Source organism: Cololabis saira, chromosome 7, assembly GCF_033807715.1.
Source record: "Cololabis saira isolate AMF1-May2022 chromosome 7, fColSai1.1, whole genome shotgun sequence".
NCBI lineage: Eukaryota > Metazoa > Chordata > Actinopteri > Beloniformes > Belonidae > Cololabis > Cololabis saira.
In genome coordinates, this window is record NC_084593.1 from 21,822,857 (window position 1) to 21,846,743 (window position 23,887).

General features: G+C 40.9%; 1 protein-coding gene across 2 annotated transcripts in view; it reads left to right on the forward strand.

Moving 5' to 3' along the window:
• Positions 1-4,757: 4,757 nt before the first annotated feature.
• Positions 4,758-23,887, forward strand: part of nlgn3a (neuroligin 3a) — a 159,852-nt gene continuing 140,722 nt past the window's right edge. For both annotated transcript variants that reach the window (XM_061725054.1, XM_061725055.1), the window contains exon 1: positions 4,758-5,150. The gene's annotated coding sequence lies outside the window, so the exon portion shown is untranslated. The remainder of the gene's footprint in view (positions 5,151-23,887) is intronic.

A 23,887-nucleotide genomic window follows, 5' to 3' on the forward strand; every position in this document is an offset into this window, starting at 1 on the left:
AGCAGGTCAGGATTAGATGAAATCCGAAAACTATTTCACTTTCTAAGTACATTTTTCTCCTGCGACTAAACAATTTAGATAATATAGACTGATTGTGACAACATATTATGACTGCAGCAGAAGCAGACGCTGACTCATGAATACAAATCGTGCGCACGTGTGTAATACAAAAAGGTTTAAAAGCTTGATGTGTTGTGCAGGTATAATACTGCTCATAATACATTCACAATTATATTAGTTAATTCTGCAAATACCTGCAGTGGGAAAAGCCAAGGTTCATGTAGAGTAAACCATAAACAATAAGAGAACTCAAGATACAATTGAATACTAAGGGATATCAGGTTATTACCCTGCGTATCATCTTTTCTCATCTGTGTTTTCCCTCCCAGAGTCAGTGGATGAGATCCTTTACAAAGACGCTATCAAGGCGATACAAGCATATCTGCACTACCCCTAAAATGTATGATTCCTTTTGTTTGCTGCTGATATTATACTTTGTGGATATATAGCCATCAGAATGTCAGCTGTCCCTTTTCCCTGCGCCGCTGAGTCTCATATCCCACTGGCCTGTCTTGTTTATTTGTCCTTTCCATCTTGCATCTCCTATCCGACTATACAATATTTGACAGACTTTTGTTTTTCTGTGCATATTCTCCTTCACAGCTGTGCTTTTCCGCTGCTCTCCGCACTCTGTGGCCTGCAGTTAATGTTATGTTTCATGACTAATGTCATTATGTTTTAACGTGCATCATTTTATTGGAAAGTACAACGTCTCATCATGAACAGCGAGGGAGAGTGACTCAGTTTACATTTCATGTAAATACTGTTTCTCAGCTTGCTCTTTCTAAGGGGATAAAAGTATCCAAACATATGAGCAGTTTAGCCACAATACTACAAGATAATCAGCTTTTTAAAGATGTTTTATTTATCATAAAGTTTGTATGGGTACATCTAAAATCCCATACCAGTCCCAAGAAGCCTTTATACTTTTAAAATTTTAGATCATCCACAGTCTGCTGCTCTAATCATCATTCGTCTTCTTTCCATTCTTATATGTTCAAACCGATGTCATATTACTTTGCTTTTGCCAGTTTTCCCTGCTTTTGCACTTGTAATTATGAATCTGGTGAATCGAGATATTGCAAGCTTGAATAGTGTTTCGTCTGCTGAGATATTAATTTAGGCACCACTCACTGATTTGAGACTGTGATGCTCGCACTGACTCGTAACGCAAACACATGATCCCCAAGCATGCTTTTGAAGTAACCCATCGAGTTGCCTCAGGCACAACATTCCTCTATTTGTGAAAAAAGTTGCTAGCGAGGGCAGAAAAAAAACAACTTGTCCTTGCCACAACTAGAAATGGCTCTACTTGCACACCTAAGGACTCCACAAACATTGCATGGTTTGTTTGTGCACCTCGACAAGGGGAAGGCCACTGTCGAATACAGACGCGTTTTCAATCGTTTCGTGTCTGTGCGTCGTTCCGCACACCACATGATGAAATAAAATTAGCAGCGTATCATGTTTGAATGCCTTGCTCAAACTCAGCATGTGTTGCTCTCCATTCCCTTTTATATTTTCCACAGTGTGAGTTTTGAATGTCAGTCTGAAAAAATATGGTCTCAACTCCTTGCTGTTCAATAATTTAAAGATCTCGGCTCACAAGAGAAGCATTAACAGTCCTATTGATGCTGCTTTCTGTTCCAGGGGAAAACAATCTGATTTCAGCGATCATAAATAAAAATAAAATATATGGGAGGCTGCTGCTATTGCTAATTCTGAGTACTCTATTATACCTGTGCTAATTACTTACCATTACTTTTATTGTCACTACTTTCATCCCTTAATGTGTTGTTATTGCTCTTAAACAATCCAGAATTGCATTCTAGACATTTGGCGTGTAAATAGCTTTACTTCTACTGTGTCCCAATAGAACCCCCCACCCCCCATGTTACTTCAATTTGATGTCAGTTTTGACATCTATATTTACTGACAAATGTCTCACTTATAGATGAATAGTGCAGCTTAGAAAAGATGCATATAGTTTTTGAATTAGTATAAACATTAGTATAAACTATACTAGTACTATTAGTACTAACTATAATTAGTATAAACAAGTACAAAAACATTAAACCAGTATTTTTTCACAACAAAATGAATAGAGAATCAAAATACAGTATGAGGAGGGACTTCCCTCAGAAGCGAGCTCAGATGTAGGTCTTGTTAAATCCGATGTTTCCAATAATATCTACTCAGATTCCCTTATATTTAGCTCTAAGAGACGCAGGTTCCTGGATTTTCTGCTTGTATCTAAAAAGGGACTTGAAAAATATGAAGGTCATTAAAGTTTTGATTAAACAAGAAGACTAGGGGTGCTTACTGCGTGTGTATTACAAAATGTTGGCAGAGGGAACAGAAATTTGTGAAGGGGATAAACTATTTCATTTATTCACACGCTTTAGAGATGTATTCATTACAGCGTTTTCCATAATGCATTTTGATACCAAGCAATTCACAGACATTGGAGTCTGAGATGCATAACAAGATGTAAATGTTGGTTAGAATGTGCTTATTCCATATATCTGCTTGTCTGGCCACAGAGTATTTACATTGTGAAAGGATTTGAGATCATAGCTTTGAAAAGGAAAACAAGTTTTTTTCCCCCTGACTGTAATACTCTGTCTTGGCAGGCAGAACCAAAGCTCAACACCTGTGCTAGTGATACTGTATTCTGAGTGTTGCCCTTAAGGAAATACATGTGGAATAACCATGCTGAAGGTAAATGTAAATTATCCATCAGGGTGATTTAATATCCTTGCTTCCACATTATTCATCCATTTATTCATTTTTTTAAATAAATAAGTCAAGAAGTTTATGTTTAGCTCTAAATTAACCCACAACAGTGAAGCTCCATGACAGAAACTATGCTTTCAAAAGCTAAGGGTCGTTTAAAGATATGGGGCTCATTCTGTAATACAAAAGTAAGTATAAAGGAAAGCTAATTATATTAGGTCAGACAGGGACCTGGCATTTCTGGATCTCATTTGGACTGAATTGATATGAACGACTATACCTCCCAGCCAGCATGTCCGTGTGGCCCCATCTGGGTTAAAAGTGGGCTATTTAGGTACAGAGTGGAATTTGGCTAAGCCATGTTTTATTATTATGGGCCCCAAATGGGAAGCCTCTGTGGGGCTCATATATTGGCCCCATAAATGGATTGAATGGGCAATTTGGTAAGAGGGGGAATTGTGCAGGTCCCTAGTTTATTGTAACATACAAAGTCTTCATTTAAATGAACCACCTACAGTAGACACCAGGTAGACCCCACCACACAATCATATTTGAAGCCCACTACGGGGTCCACATAGTTTATAAAATCTGGTTGGGCTTGTTTCGTATTTTGTCTTTTTTTTTTTTCTTCTCTCAATCGGTGCGTCTGAAATGCCATACTAAACAGTATACCGGTATACTAAAAAGTATACTTAAGTTCGGCACACTTTTGAGTAAATATCAATAGTGTGCATTAATTTGGACGTACTATTCAGAGCGCACACGGCACTTCCTGCCGTTGGGAGGAAGTGACATGTCACAGCAGCAGTAGCAGCACCGCTCCACTATTTCCCGTTTATCCTGGCCAAAACAAGATGACATTATATAATATTATTATATACGAATATTATAATATTAATATTATATAATAATATTATTTAGTGTGGATTGATGGACACTAGCTAAGCAGAAATTTCCCACAATGCAATGCAGCGGTGTTTGGTTGCTAAGTGATACATTATGTCATAAGTATAATAATATTATTATATAATATTAATATTATAATATTCGTATATAATAATATTATATAATGTAAAGGAGCGGTGCTGCTACCGCTGCTGTGTCACGCCACTTCCTCCCAACGGCAGGAAGTGACGTGTGCGCTCTGAGTAGTACGTCCAAATTAATGCATACTACTGATATTTACTCAAAAGTGTGCCGAATTTAAGTATACTTTGTAGCATATACTGTTTAGTATGGCATTTCGGACGCACCGATATACGTATCACTTAGCAACCAAACACCGCTGCATTGCATTGTGGGAAGTTTCTGCTTAGCTAGTGTCCATCAATCCACACTAATACATTTCTCCGGATTGAGTATGGATAGCGCATACTATTGAGTACGTACTAATGTTTCGGACACACTAAAAAATCTCACATACTGTTTTTGCTACTCATTAGGGTGGAAGTATGAAATTTCGGATGCAGCCAAAGACTCCATTGAACAAGGAAACTAAATAAAAGCAATGGGTTCACTCACATTTGTGTCATATTATGTCACAATCCCACAAAATATATTGTTATAATTGCTCCTAAGTCGCTGCTCCACCTGTGAGGAAGTCGCCTCCTCCTCCTCACTCGTTAATTCTCTCCAGTCCTGTGGAAAAATCCCGAGGCTGCTCTCAGCTGTGATCTTTGTAAGCATCTCAACAGAATTTAATCCTCGTTTTTAAACTGTAGGTCCTAATATGATTAGTCTTTTTTTTTTTTAGACACAGTGGGAAAGGACAGTGAAGGATGTAATAAAATAATGTTATTTTTCTGGATAGTCAGAGAAGGCAGAGCAGATGGGCAGGACGGAGTTGGAAGGCATAAATCGCCAGCTCCTCTTCATGTGTGATGCGTGCGCCCTTGGTTACCTAGTAACTCTTCTCTCCATCTCCAGTCGGCGCTCACGAATACATCCACTCGGGATAGCGCGGCGCGCACCCGCGGAGCTCGCGTTGAGCCCAACAAGAGTCAAGGCAAAAGCGTCAAAACAGCACCAGGACGACAAGGAGAGCCTCCCCCTGGAAAAAAACACAGTAATAATACTAAAACGCGTGGGAGAAAAATCCGTGAATATGCCAGCGGAGAAAGGATAATGAGAGACCTTATTATCGCTGCAAAGGAGAACCATTCCCGAAAAAAAACCATACATGCAGCGTCCAGACCACACGGATATTTGGAGTACATAGGCTACAATCCAGACTGCAAGTGAAGAACACCCCCGAGGTGGCCAAACGTTGCCCCTGCTTTTTTTTTTTAATTTTTTTTTAATTTTTTTATTAATTTCCAGAAAGGCATGGGGGGATTTACACCTCGACAAGGCAGGTGAGTCATTTCATGATACTTGAGGCTGAGCAGCTCGGGAGGATGCGGGAGGATTGGACACATAGGCTTACTTGGATTGAAATTGGATGACTTGTGCTCGTGTTTTACCTTGAAAGATAAAGAGCTGTGTGTGTGCTGTAATGCAAAACTGACGCAGCGCTGCAACACTGTCCGGAACACTTTGGAAACGCGCTCGGATCGGAAGCGACTTGTGAACGGACTGGCCCGAGTCTGCTGGGCACAATGCGCTTTTGGATGCACATCTTTCTTTTTCTTTCTTGGACCCATATCGACATGTGGATCTTTTGAAAAAAAAAAAAAATTAAATAAATAAAAAAAATACCCCTGCGTCGCGAGCGTCCATGCAGCGGCCCCAAATGCCTCCGATAAATGTTCAGGACACTTGTTACTTGTTGAATTATGGTTCTGCGTTAAATCGACGCGTGCCCTACGCCGTAGGATTACGCGCACCGTGCAGTACGCATCGCCGCGTCCCCTACGCCGTAGGCTCTGCGTTGGTGTAACGCGGAACCATAAATCACCCTTCACTTGACCATAAAGACATCTTGTGTGGAGCAGTGACGCGCGGGCTCTCCGTCATCGCTCTCCCCCCGTAAGCAAGATGAAATAGGATGACTTGTTCGAGAAGCGGCAAGCCTGAAAGATCGGGAGAAATTTCTCGCGCAAGGTTGGGAAATAAATCCCCGCTTTTCTGAAAGGCGGTCATGCACCGCCAGTTTGTCTCCATCTGTGATGAGGAGCAGCAGGATAATCTGCCACAGGCATGGCCGATGTAGGAACTGCCCACCCCCTCCTTCTTTTCAAGTTTTGCCTCATGCACTAATGAGTAAATAATTTCCCTGCTCAATTTAAACCCTCAGCTAGTACGAGTAGGGTGTCTGCTTTCTTGTTAATTCCAAGATTGAGTCAATTCAAGAAGATTTGTATTCTTTTGAGTCATCAATCATTACCGTGCACATCTTTAACTGAAAACCGTGACTCCTAAAACATGGAGCTCTTCTCAATTCACAAGGACAGGGATCTTTTGACTTCCTCCATCTCTTTTGTTGTATATGGCTTCCACTTTTCGGGTCTTTAATCCCTCTAAAAGCTGCACAAATTGCTTTGAAGAGGAGTGTATTAATCACTGTAATGATCCCGCAGGCCTCATATATATGTCTGCTCGCCGACAATGTGACATTCCTGGGCACAAGGCGCAGCTTAGAAATGAGTGGTTTCATTGTAGTCGATGCAAGAAAGAATATTTAACAGACAGAGTTGAATTCCAAAGAGAAAAGAGGGAGTGAAAATGTCAAGCAAGAGTTGTCATAGTGATAAGTTGAATAAGCAATGTGCCTCCTGAGCCCCGAGCATTTATAGGAAATGATCTGACCTTTTTATTTGCCCTGTAGCACATATTTGATAAAAGAGGTTCTTAATTGAGGATAATAAAACACACATACGGACTTCCTTGGTTCTTCTTTGGCACACATTTAAAAATGAATTCATTAAACTTGATTAAGACTCCCTGTGTCTTTTGATTTTACAAACAAATGGTGTTAATGCAAATTATATGTGGCTCCACGGCATCATGTGAGGGATTATGCATGCTGCTGCTGTTGCTACTTGTTAATTCTCTCTCCGGCCCCTCCATGTTTGTATTCCAGCACTGCAAAATGCTATTTTTCAAGTTCCCTGCTGTTTTATTATCCACTCATCGCTCTTTTTCTGACATTTTTCTCAGATGCACTTGAGCTGCGTAACAATTATGGCGGCTTCATTTACAGCAAAACTGAGCTCTCGGTTTGAGCTGTGGGAGAGTAATTACAGAGAGCGCTTCTAGTTTAAAGTGTTCATTTGCTAGCCAGCTTATCTTGGAAATTTTGGGTCATCGAGAGGTGGTCAACACGCCGCCACTGACTCAGAGGCCTCCGAACACACGCGTCCATTTAATAACTGCAGTAGTCTGTTGTTTACCCATGTAAGTCTCCGAGCTGCTCAAGAAAAAGCTCCATGAGACTCTCTGTCTGCTGCAAAGGTCAGCGAGGCTTCATCCTGACCTGAAACGAATACACTGGAGTATGTCTTGGCCCAACTTAACATGGATAAGCCACTCATTGGTCTCTGGCCTGAGAGGCCTCTTGTTCTTTAGCCTTCAGCATCTCTTTCAGCACGCTCTTGTTATTGTTCTCCCAACCAGACACACAAAGAGAGGTTTGCGAGGGTGCCTGATCCTCTCTGTATATGCAGAAGTGGAGGCTGTGAAAGGTTATATGTGTTTTCTCATATTCTTTTCTGCGTTTGATGTGTTCTCGTGACGCAGCAGGGGCAAGAACTGAATAATTCCCAAAACGGTTACCTCTGACCTTCGAAAGAATATGTCCAATCACTGCCTATTTCTCCGGTGGAGGCAGAGCCGGCTGTCATTAACGCGCACCGCTTTCACCAATTGCAAAAGCCACAGGTACACAAAGAAGGGAGCGAGCAAGATAAAGGAAGCTTACAAACATCCACTCAAACCCACTTCTTTTAAATCATTCCAAGACCAGAGGTTTGTTAAGATTACACATTCTGTCTTTCACGTTTTGCCTCTTAAAATGTAAATAATTCAGAGCCGCTCAGGCTTTTTTTTTTTGGTTCCTTTAATACCGCTTCGTGTTAGCTGTGGTGTGGAGCTCTGAACAAGGACGAGGCGACAAGGAAACAGAATTCCAACTATGAATTAATGGTGATGAAACAACTGAACACTGGGGAGGTGCTTGATTGTGGCAAAGAATAAAAAAAAGTCACAGTCATGTATGTGTTGTTCAGTGCAGAAATCGCAATTGTTTAACGCGACCATCTCTGACTCTGGATGCATAACGCAGCGCTTTCCAGAAGTCTCCCGTTTGCTCTGCTTTCTTGGACTGAGAGAGGTTTTCCAACAGGTGAATTGGTTTTACCTTTCTTGTTGACCAAAGGCCCTTTTTCCATTATTTTAGTTCGAGTTGAACTCAACACAGAGTCCAGTCTCAAGAGAGAATGTGTTGCAGGATCTTTTGTTCACAGCTACAATACCTATTAATGTCACAGTCAATAATTATAAAGATGGAGGCAACAGATGCTGCAATTGTTGTCGTCTGCACGTCGGCGCTCATGTGAGGTTATGAGGACTGTGACGTCTGAATAATGAAATATGCAACTACCACGTCAGATATATTTTTTATCCCTGATCATGTGTATTTAAGTATCAAAGTGAAGAACTGCGACTGAAACGCAAGTAAAAAAAAAAAAAAGAGAGCATGGAATGGGTATTCAAGCTGCCTCTTGGGTGGAGGTGTCTGCACCTCCTTTGAACATGTAAACATTGTCATGTTCGCCATGTTTAAAAACCTCAACGTAATGACAGATCCAGCAAGATGGCAGCATGTAGGAATTCCTTTCACGATGTAGAACATCAAAGCTGTATATCATTAAGGAACTCAGTAAGGAAAACATATTTTTTAAGGCAAAACTGCCCTGTTTTGAACTGAGGACCAGTGCAGCTGCTTTATGTTCAGAGCTGGAGCTCAAACGTTCCACGAACAGGCAGGCAGTGGGGTTTGGCTTTTAAAGAGGAAAAGTTGTGACGCCAAAACAAGAGCATGATTGTAAAATAGTTTTCCTAATCTTTGAAGGCTTAAAATCAATTGAAGATTCAAATTCGAGTAGTTGCACAGCTGGGCTGAGCTCCCCAGTTGGCTCTCGCAGACGCGGTTGTGCTGCGACTAATGAAGGAGGATCAACTTGTCTCCTGATATTTACACACGAGGATGCACTTTGATCATCATTAAATCACACCTTTTGTGCCAACATCGCTCCCCCAAAAAAACGCCCAAAAACAGTCGAGACTGACAATTCTCTTGGTCACACCACTGTTATTTTGATAATGAAATTTAAAAATGGATATGGCATATTTGTTCAATCTGTAAAAGAGAAAAAAAAAGATAAAAGAGTCTTTGTGTAACTAACAAAGTGATATTGGCCCCAAGCACAAAGACATCCCTCAAGTGTACTTCACATAACATATTTAACAGACATATTACGTTGTTCGTGGCCCAAAAACATCTCCCCTGACTCGCAGGTTTCTCTGCCAAAGACCAATGTCTGCTTAGTAAACAAGATTCTTTTGGACATCACCATTCTAACTACAAAGCAGATGCCACACAGTATGTCTCCCCTCACTATCTGCCAGAAGTTATCCACTTATTAATTATTTATTAATTAGGCCATTTGCAGTCACAAACGCACCGTTGAAGCAAGCTGAGTTCAAACCAGAGGTTCAACCAAACTCTCGACAGCAGCGAGAGGATATTTCTTAATAGTTTTCCCTTCTTGAAGGAGACTTTTAAAAAAAAAAAAAAAGGAATCTCATGCAGCGAGGCATGGGGAGTAGAGGGAGGGATGCAGTCATAACAGGGGCCGACACAGCCTCACAAAGGCAAAGCTGCACTCCAGGCTTTACTGGCGCTTCATCTTGGGATATAGCTGATCTTGTTTCATTTGTGTTAAACATTATAACAACAAAAAAGATGAGCTGCAAGTTTCAGTCCACTGATCCAGTCTGAGACCCGTGTTTGTGTGCATAACTTTACTTTGGAAGCAGTTGCAGCTCCTTGTGAAGTTGAGACTGACTCGAGTCAGCGTCCGTGGGCTTGAGGTGTAACAATCTGCTGTCTGCGGTGTCTTGGGTTATGCGTAGGGCGGCCTTTCATGCTGGTTACATCACGGGAGGGGGGGGGTCATTTATTTGTGGGGAAGCAAAGAGGCCTCATAAGGTTTGTGAGCTGGTGGACTTAAATGGCCGTTGCATTTAACTCACGTTTGTTTTGTTTTCCATTCCCTGTTTCTTTACTTTACAAACACTGATTACCGATGACTGGTGTTATGATTTGCTCATAGCTGTTGTGAGATACACCTCTTCATCTCATTAACCCGGCTCCTTGGAAAATGCGCGGCGCCACTTACAGTCACATAAACGGGACGCTATGAGAAGTAAGCATCCTCTAAACGCCTATACATTAGACCTGCCGCCTCAATTCCCTTTTAAAATCAAAAAACATTGGCGGTAAACCTCATTCTCTTCTTACTGACTAAAGCTGAAAGGAGAACGCTCTGTCTGTTTGTTTTCAAAAAGTGCACCTTAATCCGCATGAGTCAAATTGCAATTTTTTCTTTCTTAATCCATCTTTAAAGTAAAATAAGTCACGGGGAGTCTACGCTTTTTAGTGACGATCGCCCAGAGAACTTTTATGTAAAATTCCCCCGTCAATTTTTTTTCTCTCTCCCCATTTTCTGAACATGGAATGAGTATCGTGTGGGTCCAGTAGTTCACGGAGACGAGGGGCCGTCTAATTCATGGGGTAAATTAGCAGAGATAAGGCCTGAGTCAGTACCTTCAGCCCACTACGGATCCCCTGGGGCGGGCTCTTAAGGAGCTTAGCGAAAGCCTGTCGTATGAAGACATGACATGGAGCCGTCTAAATGGGCTACGTTGGAGTGTCTTCCATCAACCTAATATTTACATGCGGGTCACTGTCGTTCAAGCTTTAATCCCATTCAGTTTATTCACTCTTGGTTATTAAATCAGTTTTAATGCAGCAATTGTGCATAAGAAAAGTAAACGATGGTGTATTTGTAAGTCGTGCACCAAACTGTCACAACACTCTGTAGACTCTTCTGTATAAAACCATGAGTCTGCGCCACCAAATCAATAATAAATGCTGGTTTACCCGTAGTAAAAGAACAAGGAAGAGCTCCTCCAGAGTCACTGGGTCACATTCACTGGGGAAACAATTAAAGGCTTCTTTGCGCTTCACACTGCTGCAGCTTTTTTTCCCCTTCTTCTCTTTTCGGCTTCATGCATTTCCCTTAATTTTTCCCCAGAGTACAGCAGCTTGTCTGTTCCGCTGTTGAAAAATTACAGACACCGGCCGCAAAGTCTTTTGCAGCCAGGACGACAAAAGGCCGTGTCAGGTCCTCGTGATGGATGCGGGGCCATGTGAAGTGGAAAGCAAAATGACGGATAGGACTCCAGTCTTGCGGGTGTGTGTTAACCTCATAATGCTGACAGATTACAGATTTAAATATTTTAAATCTCACAGAGCACATGCTGCTGGTGATGAAGAGAGTGGAAATGACTGCAGTAATGCGAGAGATTAATAGCGATCCTTCCTCGCTATCCCTCACGTGCAAATAGATTAACACACACTAACTTTACTTTGCTACCAGTTGCCCATCCTGGCCTCGCACACCTTCGCTCCACAAGTAGGTCTTCATCTTGAATTGCAGTTGCTTTGTTTTGTTTTGGAAATGGTATTTATTCAGATTTTTGTCTCTTTTCTTGTTAATTTTACTTTCTCCCCACTATATATACATGTGGAAAGTACACAGAGGACTTTAGGCATAGATTTGAGTTGGTTAAAGCTCTATTGCCTATTGAGGAGTGAGCCGCTGAGAAGTCTGAAGAATACCACATTGTGCGAGCTGCTGGTTTGACCCTGTATGGATTTTTCCTCTTTGTTAATTCTCTTTTTTCCCTTAGTTTTGAGGTTATGTAAGCTGGAGTGTTTCTTAATGCATTTTTAAAGCCTTCTCTCCGAAGACAGGGATATCATTCTGGAATAGGAGAAGTATAAAAACCTTTGTAATTTATAATTGTGTTTTTATGTGAAATAATAAAACACAAGCTCCTCCTTCAGGTCATTAAATCCCTCCGAGTCCCTCAACAGTATCACCGTGGAGATGTCCTTTGTGTCTTAGATTGTTGCTTTGTCTCTGCCGTTCCTGCTACATCCCCCATCACGTTGGCTGGAGGGATGTGAGTGAGTGAGTGAGTGAGTGAGTGAGTGAGTGAGTGAGTGAGTGAGTGAGTGAGTATCTGTGGTTCAGAACTGTGATGCATGTGCAAAGTGTCCCACTTAGGTGGGTGTGTCCACTCATCTTTTCAGGGTTACAGTTTGCATGCATGGCCCACATCAGGTGTAAGTCAGTGGTCAAATTCCTTTCTGTTTGTGTGTACTTGAAAGACGTCAATGCCATATCAAAAACAATTACCCAAGTCACTGCCACGTCAGAAACTCACATAACAGACAGCCGTGTCTTCGTTTGTGTTGAAAAGGGAGCTTTTGTTCTTTCTCTCTGTGGAGATGCGACTAAAGAATGTTACAAACATTTCAGTCAGAGCTCAGGAAATTGTCTTATCTTTTGAAAAGAGAAAAGAGGCAGAACATGTCCCCTTTAAGACCAAAACAACTTGATGAAAGAGTCAGTAAACAGGAAACAAATAAATCACATCTGATTTTTCGGTAGCACAGAATTTTGCGATGAGGAATCTTGTAAGATTTGTCTTTAAGAGAGCGAAAAACCCTCCACCTTAATACGTTGATAGTACCCTCATTAAGATTGGTTTATTTTGGTGCTTACATGGAGCCCTGCTCCCGACTCTTGTCTATTTATAACTCTTGCCAGCTTGGCAAAGCTTCCTGATAGCCGTTGAGAACAGAGAAATTCCTCCATCAAGCTCAGAGCCCATCTGTGCCCATATTTCTCCCAAAAGGAGCCATCCTCCACAATTACAGCTTTCTTCCAATGATACCATCATCATGCCATCCCTCTTTGTAAGAACAGGCTCCAGGAAATTGGCTTGATATTAATCTGACAAAATTATCAAGAAAGGACATTAGACTGAGGAACTTTTTGTGCATCGATTGTTTTAAAGGGAAGATGCAAACTTCTTCATGTTTATGTGACAGAAGATTTAGTTTAATGGTCAGATGAAATGTTGGGGGACATCTGGTGAACATTTACCACATAGAATTAGGATGAAAAGAAAGAGTATGGTGTATTTGACCTAATATACTCACTTTGATTTGCTGCAGCTCATTACAATGACACGGATCCAGAGTCACCTGAAAATCTGGGTCATTACAGAAATAGTCCTGTGACCATCCTCCCAGGATGGCAGCTCTTGATGAATTCATGGCTGTAGGTCACAATAAGAGTGAAAACATGAAGCAAAAGGAAGAGATTTTGGTTAGTTTCTCGATTTTAGCTTCTAAATTTAATACAAAATATATTATGACGACGTTAACGGGGAGTTTGGTTGTGTGGGTGAACACATGACTAGAGGTATCCCCGAGGCACTTTTCTGATCCTTTAAGTAGCACAGATTTGAGGGTTTTGCTAAAATGCCACAAATTATATGTTCCAAAGCTCATAATCTCATATTATTTGTTGAAAAACGCAACTATGTGGGATGTTAGTTGAACCTATCATTATATTAATGAGCTAAAAGTCACAGTCTCTTAATGATTATTATTTCTTCCAGTGGGAATGTGGACAGTCAGATGTGTGTTGCGGCTCACAGATCATTACAACAGGACGGCAGATTGGGAACAGAGTTGTCATCTTCCTTGTCGGCCCAGTCACCCGGGTCCTCTGTGAATTTCAGCACTGATTAGCCACAGGTGCTGACTGGCATAAGAGCGGCGGGCAGCGCAGTCGTGAAGCTGACGACTGAAATGATAGGATAGGAATGGTTTCCTAAGAGCAGTAGGACTGGAGAGGGGATCATGGAGGATGAGAGCAAGGACAGAAGGAAGAGGTTAGATTGAAAAGAAACAAGAAGAAAGTGGCCGGGGTTGGGGAAGGTAAGCTCAGATAAGCCGTCTGACAACTCAGCCCTGGGTTGGAGAAAGCCAGTTGAACAAAAAAAAAAAAATCTGCCAAGTTTGTTTTATTCATGTTTTCAACAACTACAGCTTTACTGTCTATTTTTTTTAAACCAATACGCCAACAACAAGTAGAATACAAATGCTGTTGAAGTGTATGTTAGAGTTCGTCTGCGCCCCCTCTTTTATGTGAAGATGTTTGACTGAAGCAGATCTCTGTGCCATATTGGAAGTTAGTAAATGATTCAACATTCTGGAAAAAAAAACAGAATTTACTGGCATTTTCTCTTCTCTTATGCTCTTTAATCACATGCCTTTTTGAATTCGAACCTGCTTCACACACATTTGATGCATCTAAAATTCAACAGAATGCCTATGGTGACAATAAACAATTGTTGCTGAAACTTTTTAGTTGCCTGGCACACAAGAGTTATTTGTGGCTGAAAAATAGCAATTTAACGGGATATTGAATTTCATTCTTTGAGACTCTTCTTAAAGACCGTGCGATTTCCAAAGTTTGAAATGAATTGTTTAAGCACAGCATAAGTTTGGGTGTTTCTACAGGCCACAAGGCATCAGAGCATGGAATATTTGAGGAGCTCTCACAGACAGGTCGCGCTATGTGACTGGATGTCGAAAAAATACCTAAAGGAAAGCTCACACAAACAAACATGCACACACACACACACTTTATCACCCAGAGACTCCTCGGGGTTGATTCTAATGATACCCATGTGATTTATGCAGCAGATCTGCCAACAGTGTGTAAAAAGTGACTCAAGTACTGACCTAATAAGCCATATCTTTGCCTTTGTTTCCAACCGTGCCTTTTTGAAAGAAGCACAAATGAGGAAACCTTATCACAAAGGATGTTGGAAATGTGACATATTTCCTCGGGCATGACTGTGTTGTGTCTCTATGGCCCACATTTCCTTCATATTGATGCTTTGCTGCACATGAATGACAAACAGCTTCATCACACGCAAAGCTCCTTGTTGTCAAATCCATTAGCAAAAGTCCAGAGAAGCCAAATGTACCTCTTTACGGTGCGAGAGAACTTGACGAAGTGAGTAAAATGAGAATTACGTTGTTGCCTTCTGAAACTTTTCACCCATGTAAAAACAAAATACTGCTAAAAATAAAAAGTGACCAAAACCACAAAGCGTGGATATACTGGTGAATGGCTCACAGAGGATATTTACGTAATCTTAGGGCACCAGGGCTGACTCAAACCAAATTCAAAGCTGCTGCTGAAAAGAGAGGCCCAAGGACAGTAGCACATTTTGTAAATCCCTGGTAGACACAGAAAGTTAAGACAAACAGTATTGCAATAAAACAAAACCCAACCCATTTATCTGAACATCCCACACAACCCCTGGCCCAGATTTACTGCCTTGGGCATCTGGAGGTCCCAAATCTTCTGGCAGCCATTGCTTCAGATATTGATAGTAAGAGCAAGAATCCCACCAAGGAATTCTGAGCTGGAGGGGCCTGTTTCCTAAAGCAGGAGCTGTCCCTGGAAGGATACGATATAAAACCTTATGAGCTATAATCGCATTACAAATTGGAATGCATTTTTTCTCATTGATTTTGTACTTTTTCTTTGAACTTGTCTTGCAACTATCTCCTGCTATATGGCATTAAGAGGTTATGGATTGCTTGACAAAGCCAGGTCTTTGATGAGCATTTGTACCCTCCGGAGACAGAATACAGCGGCTATTCCATTAAGAGTGAAATGCCTGCTTGGAAACAAATAAAAACAGGGCCTTTCTCATCATTAGATTTAAAGCGTTTAATCCTGCACAAAGGCATGGCTGCTTTAAAATGGAAAACCTGTTTTATTGTATCCATCACGTATGGATTTTCCTCCTGTAGTGTGTTTGCATGCCAGGTTGCTGATGCTGACCTCTGGAATTAGAGGCCAATCTTTGACATCATGCAGCTCTGTCGGGTATTGTAAGGGCAGATAAAAAAAAGTGATTTATGGACTCGAGGATTAGGTTTTGAAAGAGGTCCAGCACATAGATAGAAAAGAGCATTAATTGTTGTAAAAAAAAAAAAAAAAAAAGCTTTTTATTCTAGAAACCTACAGAATTGTTGTTTTGTGACGTCACGCAAGTGAGCTTTGAATGAAAGCTGGATCATGAAATTCTCCAAGACCTTATGAAACACTCCCACACCCAAACACGCACATATACACAAATAGACTCTTCAACACCTTCTGAGCTGCTGTTCACCACAGGCGTAAATATTGGTCATGTGGTGAAATGCCATTTTGGTTCAAAAAAGCTTTCAGTCTGTAAGGAAACATTCAGGAAGACCTTGTAGTCACACGACAGCTTACAGCTGACATGAAGGGGTTTTCATCGTCGTGCGTGCTCCTCGCACGAGCTTCAAGGCTCCTCAGCTACACAACAACAGCCTCGTTGTTCTGTCTCCTTTACATCCTTGCCTCATACAAGGAACATACAACCATACCATCTGTGAGACCCTGCTAGCTGCATTTGTGTCTGCGCAGTGCAGGCACAGAGGAATAGTTTTCTAAGTGTCACCGTTTAGGGCATGGCTTGGATTTCAGCAGAGCAATGAATAAATAATGCCCCCTCAAGTCTCATTTGATGTAGCGGGATCTGATCTGATATGACTTTTCATCCGAGCTATACCTCACATCCAGATGTTGAAGGAAGACCCCTTTCTTCCCTCAGGTTGCTAGCGCAACACGGAATGGGAGCTGTTTACACTTGTTCTGACAAAAATATTAAGGAGGGGTTTGAAAAGAGGCAGATAGGACAGATTGCTTTATGAGAGAAAGGAAAATGATTTGGAAAGGCTGCATTATGTGTGTGCAGATGCACGATGTGAAGTACGGGAGCGGATTCATCGCTCTGGGCTTTGTTGCTGCAAAGTGGGCACAGAATAGGAAGTGAGATTCCGTTGTAGCTCGCAGTGTGTGTTGTGTGCAGTTTTTGAGGAAGCGCAGACAACTCGAGGACAAATTTGCCCACAGTGTTTGGACATGGCCTACTTCTAAGTGTGCAGTCATTAATGCGCTCCTCTACTCTGCTTTAAGTACACAAATGAGATTTTAATTTATACCCATAGTCCTGTAGAGGATCAGTTCTGTGTTTTCATGCGAGTCCTGCTAAATACACATAAGATGCTGATTAAAATATCTCAGATTTTAGAAAATGGGGGCATGATGCTACATGCAAATGTATACGTGTGGGCTGCTGCCGTGTTCAGTCTTGAGTACCATCAATGAGATACAGTGTCTGAGGACCTACGTGTTTGATATGTATGCGGCCCACTCTTGTCATTTGGACTTTGTAGTGCCCGTGCGTGCTTGAGTAATGTCCTCCAGGAGACACTCTAAGTGCAACCTCATAGGGCTCAGGCGTCAGCAGTAATATCAAGGCGAACGCTTCTCTCCTCTTTTCTCCTCTGTGGGCAATGGCGTGGGGATATTACAGCATTAGAACGCATGAATTATAACCATATTGCTTGGTCAATGTCAGGGGACGTAGTCGAGCTCCCGGTATCGCTGTGGCATCGCTCACCAGCTACAAAAGAGGGCAAGGAGGATAATGAAACGTGTCTTTTGCACGCTGTCTGGTGACATATTTAAAACTGTTTAACCAAATAATAGTGTGGTGAATTATAATGCAACATTTTTCACAAACTGCTTCCAGTTTAACAAGGCCCTCGAGTTTGCTGTTGAGGCTACCGTGACTTCATAAAGTCAGGTACGGCTGAGTATTTTGTATCACAGTAAAAGGATCTGTGCCTTTTTCAAAGACGTGTGTGTGTGTGTGTGTGTGTGTGTGTGTGTGTGTGTGTGTGTGTGTGTGCGTGCGTGTGTGTGTGAAGGGGGAGAACCAACCAGTACAATAACAAAGAATGCATTACCTAATAGATTTGGCAGAAATGGAGAGTTCAGGGTGGTCTGATAAAGCTGGGTTATAGTACTTTAATCAATCGCGAAGAACACGAGCCAATTTAGGAAGAAGGCTGACATTCAAGATAGGCTTTCAGACAGGATTAGAAATGGTGAATAGAGAGTAAAACATATCTGCCAGGACGAGCTGAAAGGACTACTGCCAGGGGACAGTGTTCCCTCCTCCATGTGTGATATTGAGGCATGTCTCCCCTCTCCCCCCCTCCACAACCAACCCACCCCACCTATTTCCAGTGAATGCAGATGAGCACTCGTAACAAGACAGCAATGGTCGCTCCCATTGTTTACTCTTGCGTCAAGAAAGGGGCCCTGTCATTTAAAACGTCCCTCGGAGCTTATTCTCGTCTGTACTCTCAGGACTGGCTAATAATATCCAGAAAGTCAAAGTGAACAGACAACGAGCAAAGCAAGGGATCCGCGTTTCTAAACAGACAACTGCCACTGGTGGAAAAAGAGTTTGCTTGCTCCTCCCGTCTTCGTCAGATCTGTGTTATTAGGCCACGCTACATCTATTACGCCTGTTCATCACTGTGAGAGCTGAGACCTTGTTTGAATTTTGAAAGTGATTAGAATTTACAGGATATTTTACTCAAACCTTGCATCTTTTCTCCTCCCCCGTTGTTTAATGGCTTCCTGACGGGGAGAGCAGCTGTTGCTGTAGCTCCAGTCCCTCAGCTGGTACGGGATCAATGAGCAAAGCAGTCAGGGATTGCGATGGTGCTTGATAAGGGGATGGTTCAACTGTGGCGATTGATATCACCTCACTAATCCCTCTACATCTCCTCTAAATCCACCTGGCTCCGAATGAGCCTGTAATGTGATAAATTAAGGTTTAAATGCTCTAACCATATTTACATCTCCAAATGTAGATTATATTTGCAGTTAAGTGAAAGCAGTCAGGATTTATTCTAATATTTAGACAGCTTTCATTTGCATTCGTCTGTGTTCAGACTTGTTTGTGAGGCTGTAAGTACATTTCCTTTTGACCTTCTTCAGATCTGATCTTTTTCCCTGGAAAAACAGGCTTTCTCTGAAACGTCAAAGACTCCGCGTTATACTCCTTCTGAATATTAAAGTATGATTAATTTCTTAAACAGCCCTTATTAAGGGCTGATAAAGGCCATGCAGCACAGTGTGGGACTGTTTGCTCTTTGTTTATGCTGGAGATGAAGGTCACCCGCTCATTAGTGCAGCAGCATCTTTTTTGATGTTGTGATATACATAGTAATCAAATGTGGCTCACATCGCTAGTTAATGATGACCTTTAGTTAAAAGCACATCAAAGTTGGACTCTTTCAAAACTTAATAATGCTCCAATTAAATCCCTGGCTCCATGTACAATGGACAGAATTTATTTAATCTGCTGTCATTAAGCTACAGTGCCCTGTATATACCCTTTGTAATAGGACGCTCATCATCACAATCATGGGTCCATTAGTCTCTGATTTATACTGCTGCATGTGTACATGTCTTTTTAACATATATTTAACAGATGCTGTCTTGTTTTTTCCATTTTGTTGTGACCGAGGCAGACTTCTGTACATCCTGCCTTGCAGCTTTGTCTTCAGAAACCCTGCCTGTCACACAACAATACACTTTGGCACCTCTCACTTTTCTGCAACTCGCAGGCATTTGCATGTTAATAAGATCATTCCACCGCAGTGCTTTTAGCATTTGTGGAAAATCTGCAAGGAAGCCAAGTAGTACAATTCTTTGAAAGGAAACGTCAAAAAAGCTGTTGTCATGTGCATTGCTGCTCTTATGAACATGTGATTTTGGAAAATTGAAGAAAAAAAAAGAAAAGAAATCTTGGCTCATTTGTTTTTGTTTGTCAGTCACAATTACAGACTCTCAGGCAGATGAATCAGGACTGGTTAAAAAGTACAAGTAACATTTAAGTGCTCGTCTCAAGGGAAAAGTTGATGCTGCACATGATGAAGCGGATTTCTGTTACATAAACTACACGCTGTGATACTTTTAGATCTGAGCGATTTGATTAATTTATGTTCTTTTAGGATGTCCAGAGTCCCAGAACCACATTTTGCTTGAAAGTGGAATATCTCTCAGTGTGCATATTTCCGCTGTAAACATTAAGGCACCATTATTGGGCCATGAATTTTACAGGCAGCATTTGAGTCATGTCTCGGCTTCACATACGGAGGATTCTGTGAACCCTCCCATAGAGCTGATCTTTAAATTTTCACTAAGAACTGCAGCCTACTTCCCCAAAATTAAAGCTGTTATTTGATTAACAGCTACTGAGGTCATGGAAAGGCTCATGTCCTTCCTCGCAGTATTTGTCGTGCATGTGCACACCTATATTTACATGCACAGAGGCTACGCTTCACAGGTAAGCCTCGAAAAGTAATTTTATAGTAAATACATGAAAAAAAAAACTGAATTTTAACCTCTTTCATCAGAAAACATAACTCAGAATGCAGAAGAGAAAAGTGGTGAATTATGTTTCTCTGTTTCTGTAGGAAAAGGTGCATAGCAAGGCATTTTCCACAAGATGGTCAGCTCTTCAAAAATCCCTCCACTGAAGGGCTTTTGATGGTATCTTTATTTTTTAGTGTATTCTGTGGGAGATGCTGAATGTCTGAGCCAGTTGCAATATTTTTTTTCTTGCATCTCTCCTATGAAATATGAAGCTGACCATAGACACCAGTGCATTGTAAATTACCCATATAATCCTATTCTTTAGATGCGTATTGTAGGAAATTAATTTTAAATCACATTATCAATAGAAGTGCTCTTGCTTTTTTCTCAGTGGAAAAGCTTTTTAAAGCTCTATTTAAGCAAAATGAGTTACTCTAAATGCGTATCTGTATTTGATACTGGCCCTGCAGTTTTTAGACCAACAACTACATGGTTGCTTTAACCCAGAAGAGAAAAGTCAATAGTAGCCATATGAGCTGATTTTATAATGTGGTGTCAGTGAACTTGGAACTAAGACTGTGAGAGATCAACTCCCTTTTGTAATTACCAGCCAGACCTCAATTAACTCAGAGCAAACCTCCAGTTCAACTCTATACGTTTGTTAAGTGTTAATAGCTGCTTTAAGAAAAATGTTTCCCCACTCCCACATACCCTCGTTGATTCACAGCAATCAATGTTCAATATTTTTTATAGGGTCTTATACATTAATCTCAATGAAATAGTTCAAGCATTTTACTACAGAGTTTGAATATGAAATAGATTTATCCAAACAGATATCCTCAAAAATATAATCAATCACTGTAGATGTGTTTTCCAGCTGCCAGAGGGCTTCATTTAAAGCAACACTGAGACCAAAGCAAGCTGCAGGATTAATCGGCGATTCACCATTCAGGTGGTTGTCATAACCCCTGAAATATTTAAAAAATGTATTTCTATGCCGGTCCTGTTCAGGTTTTCTTGCACTTATCTGAATTTTATTAGGGACGTATCCCAGAAGGCTGAAAATCTATCCTCCTTTCCTCAGTAAGCCAGAAATTGATGTTTGTGCTGCCATGTTATACATGCTATCCTCACCGTGGAGCAGATGAGGGGGGCTGCATTACATATCGGCTCAATTCTCCTTGGTATGCTTGAGTGTATCCTACTCACCAGGTCCGAACAAGTAAACGCCCCCTTTAGTGGTGGAGCAAGACTTGACGAACAACCTGGGATGTTCAGTGAAGTTTGCATTTGTCACACGTGTCATGTTCTGCACAATTCTGATTGTCCCTGATACTCGACGAAATCATTGTTTTTAGCAGATATTTATGCAGCCCAGAGACTAGCTGTAAATCAAGTAAAAGCTGTGGAGAGGGGTTAGTTAGTTAGTTAGTTAGTTAGTTAGTTAGTTAGTTAGTTAGTTAGTTAGTTAGTTAGTTAGTTAGTTAGTTAGTTAGTTAGTTGGTTATCTTGGCTGATGGGGTTTGTTTTCAAGTCATGTGCTGCTCCAGTTTTGGTAAATGTTGATTTTGTTTTTCAAAGAACCATAATCAAATGAATAAAAAATACTTTTTTTCTTTTTTTTATTAAAAATGCAACATTCAACTGTATTGGAAAAAAATCAACATTGACCTTGCATATCGTTTGCAGTTTCTCCAAAACAGCAGCAACTCTGAAAAATAATTTGGCCCAGGTTGCTGGGTTGCTGTTTTTGATTAGAATCTCGTGAATTCTGTCTGCAGCATTTGGACTTCTTTCATTGACTGTGTTTACATGCAGTCAATAACCCTTTTAAAACCGGAATATCAGCAATAACTCGGTTTTGAACGGCCATGTAAACAGCAATAACCCCTTTGAATAACCCGAATTTGCTCATATTCCGGTTTTTAAAAACCCGAATATGACCCCTGGGTTACTCCTTTTATAACCCGAATATTCGGTCATGTATAGCCTAACGGGATATCCCGATCAAAAGGAACATGAATTTGTTTTCTGCGCATGTTCCACCGGCACGCACCTTTCATGACACCACGTGCATTCCGGTGACAGGCAGAGAGACGAGAGAATTAGGCTGATCTCCCCCACTTCATAACTCTCCCATCAGGGTCGCTACAATATGAACGTTTTGGCATTTGTAGACGGTAGAAAGTACCGGGATAGCGAGTCCCAAAAAGGTGAGCGAAAATTCATTTGGGGCAATAAAAAACCTAGGATCAGTCTAATGACCCTAATGAAACCAGAATCCATGGGAGGTCTTGGCCTCCCCAATCTCCAATATTATTTTTGGGCAGCCCAGTTAAGGAATCTGGTATCTTGGGCATTGGGGAGACAAGAGTCTCGGTGGGTCCAAATGGAGGCAAAGTTTTTCAAACCCCTGCCACTGGTCTCTCTTATATTTATGAATAAGTTTGAAAAAATAAAAAACATAGACAAATGTTTCTCTGTTTTTAATACCCTGTTAGCATGGAGAGATTGTAGGAAAAAAAAAAACAGTATTACCACCTGTACTTCAATTCATTCCACTATTTATCAAAATCCAGATCTGAATATTAAACATATCAACATAGGTGAATGGGCAAACTCTGCTTTAAAACAGTTTAAGGATTTATTTAATTTGAACATGCAATTAAAATCATTTATTGACTTAAAATCAGAATACAACATCCCTGACAAACACTTTTTTAAATATTTACAAATACGGAGCATTGTTCAATCACTTATCAAAGCAAATAAAATTCGACTTGGACTATCTGAAATAGAGGACATATTTATAACTTCAGACACAATTAAAGGAAAGATCAGTGAGTTTTATAATATTTTATCACAAGGAGGTTTGTCATCTTTCCAAACTTTAGTGAAGATATGGGAGAAGGAGTTGGGGATGGTCTTTGAAGAAAATACTTGGTTAAATATATGTGAAAATATACATTTTCCTTTTACTAGTAATACAATTAAAGAGGCTAATTTTAAATTTATTCACAAACTGTATTTAACTCCAATTAAAATGCATCTGCCGTGCTGCTGTTATTGTTGTTTGTTTTGAATTTGGATACAGGAAGAAGAAGTGGAAATGACGGGAATTGCGTCATGATGTTCTCTGTGTGTCGCTGTTTGATCGAGATATCCCAATTGATTAATTACCATGTATACAGGGATAACCCTGTTTGCTCACGCATGGAAACGGAATATTCCGAATGTTTCAGTAACCGGAATATTAGCAATAACCCGAATTTTGACTGCATGTAAACGTAGTCAATGCTAACGCCAGTGAGCAAATGCTGCTCGCTGAACCTTTGTTCTCAATGTCAGTATCTTTGATTTTTACCACTTTGCTTGTGTTAGCATAATCGAGTTAGATATTTTCAGTAAAGTGATAGTTTGTTAGAGTCGGATTATGTTTTTTGCCATATAGGTTTTGGTTGTTGTTTCTCCAAGGCCAGTTTCAACCTTGAAAGCTCAAATCTCACAGTGAATACAAGCTTTTCTGGTGGTACTGTGTTTAGCTATCTAGTAGCTGTGTTATAATGTGTTTACTGACCAGAAAAAGTTTTCACAACTGAAAATATGCGCCACTCACTGGTCACAGCTGATCAAACTCAGTGTGGTTACATGCACATCTAAATCAAGCTATGGGCAACAATCTAGCTACGGATTAAACTGGAGGTTCAGAGAGA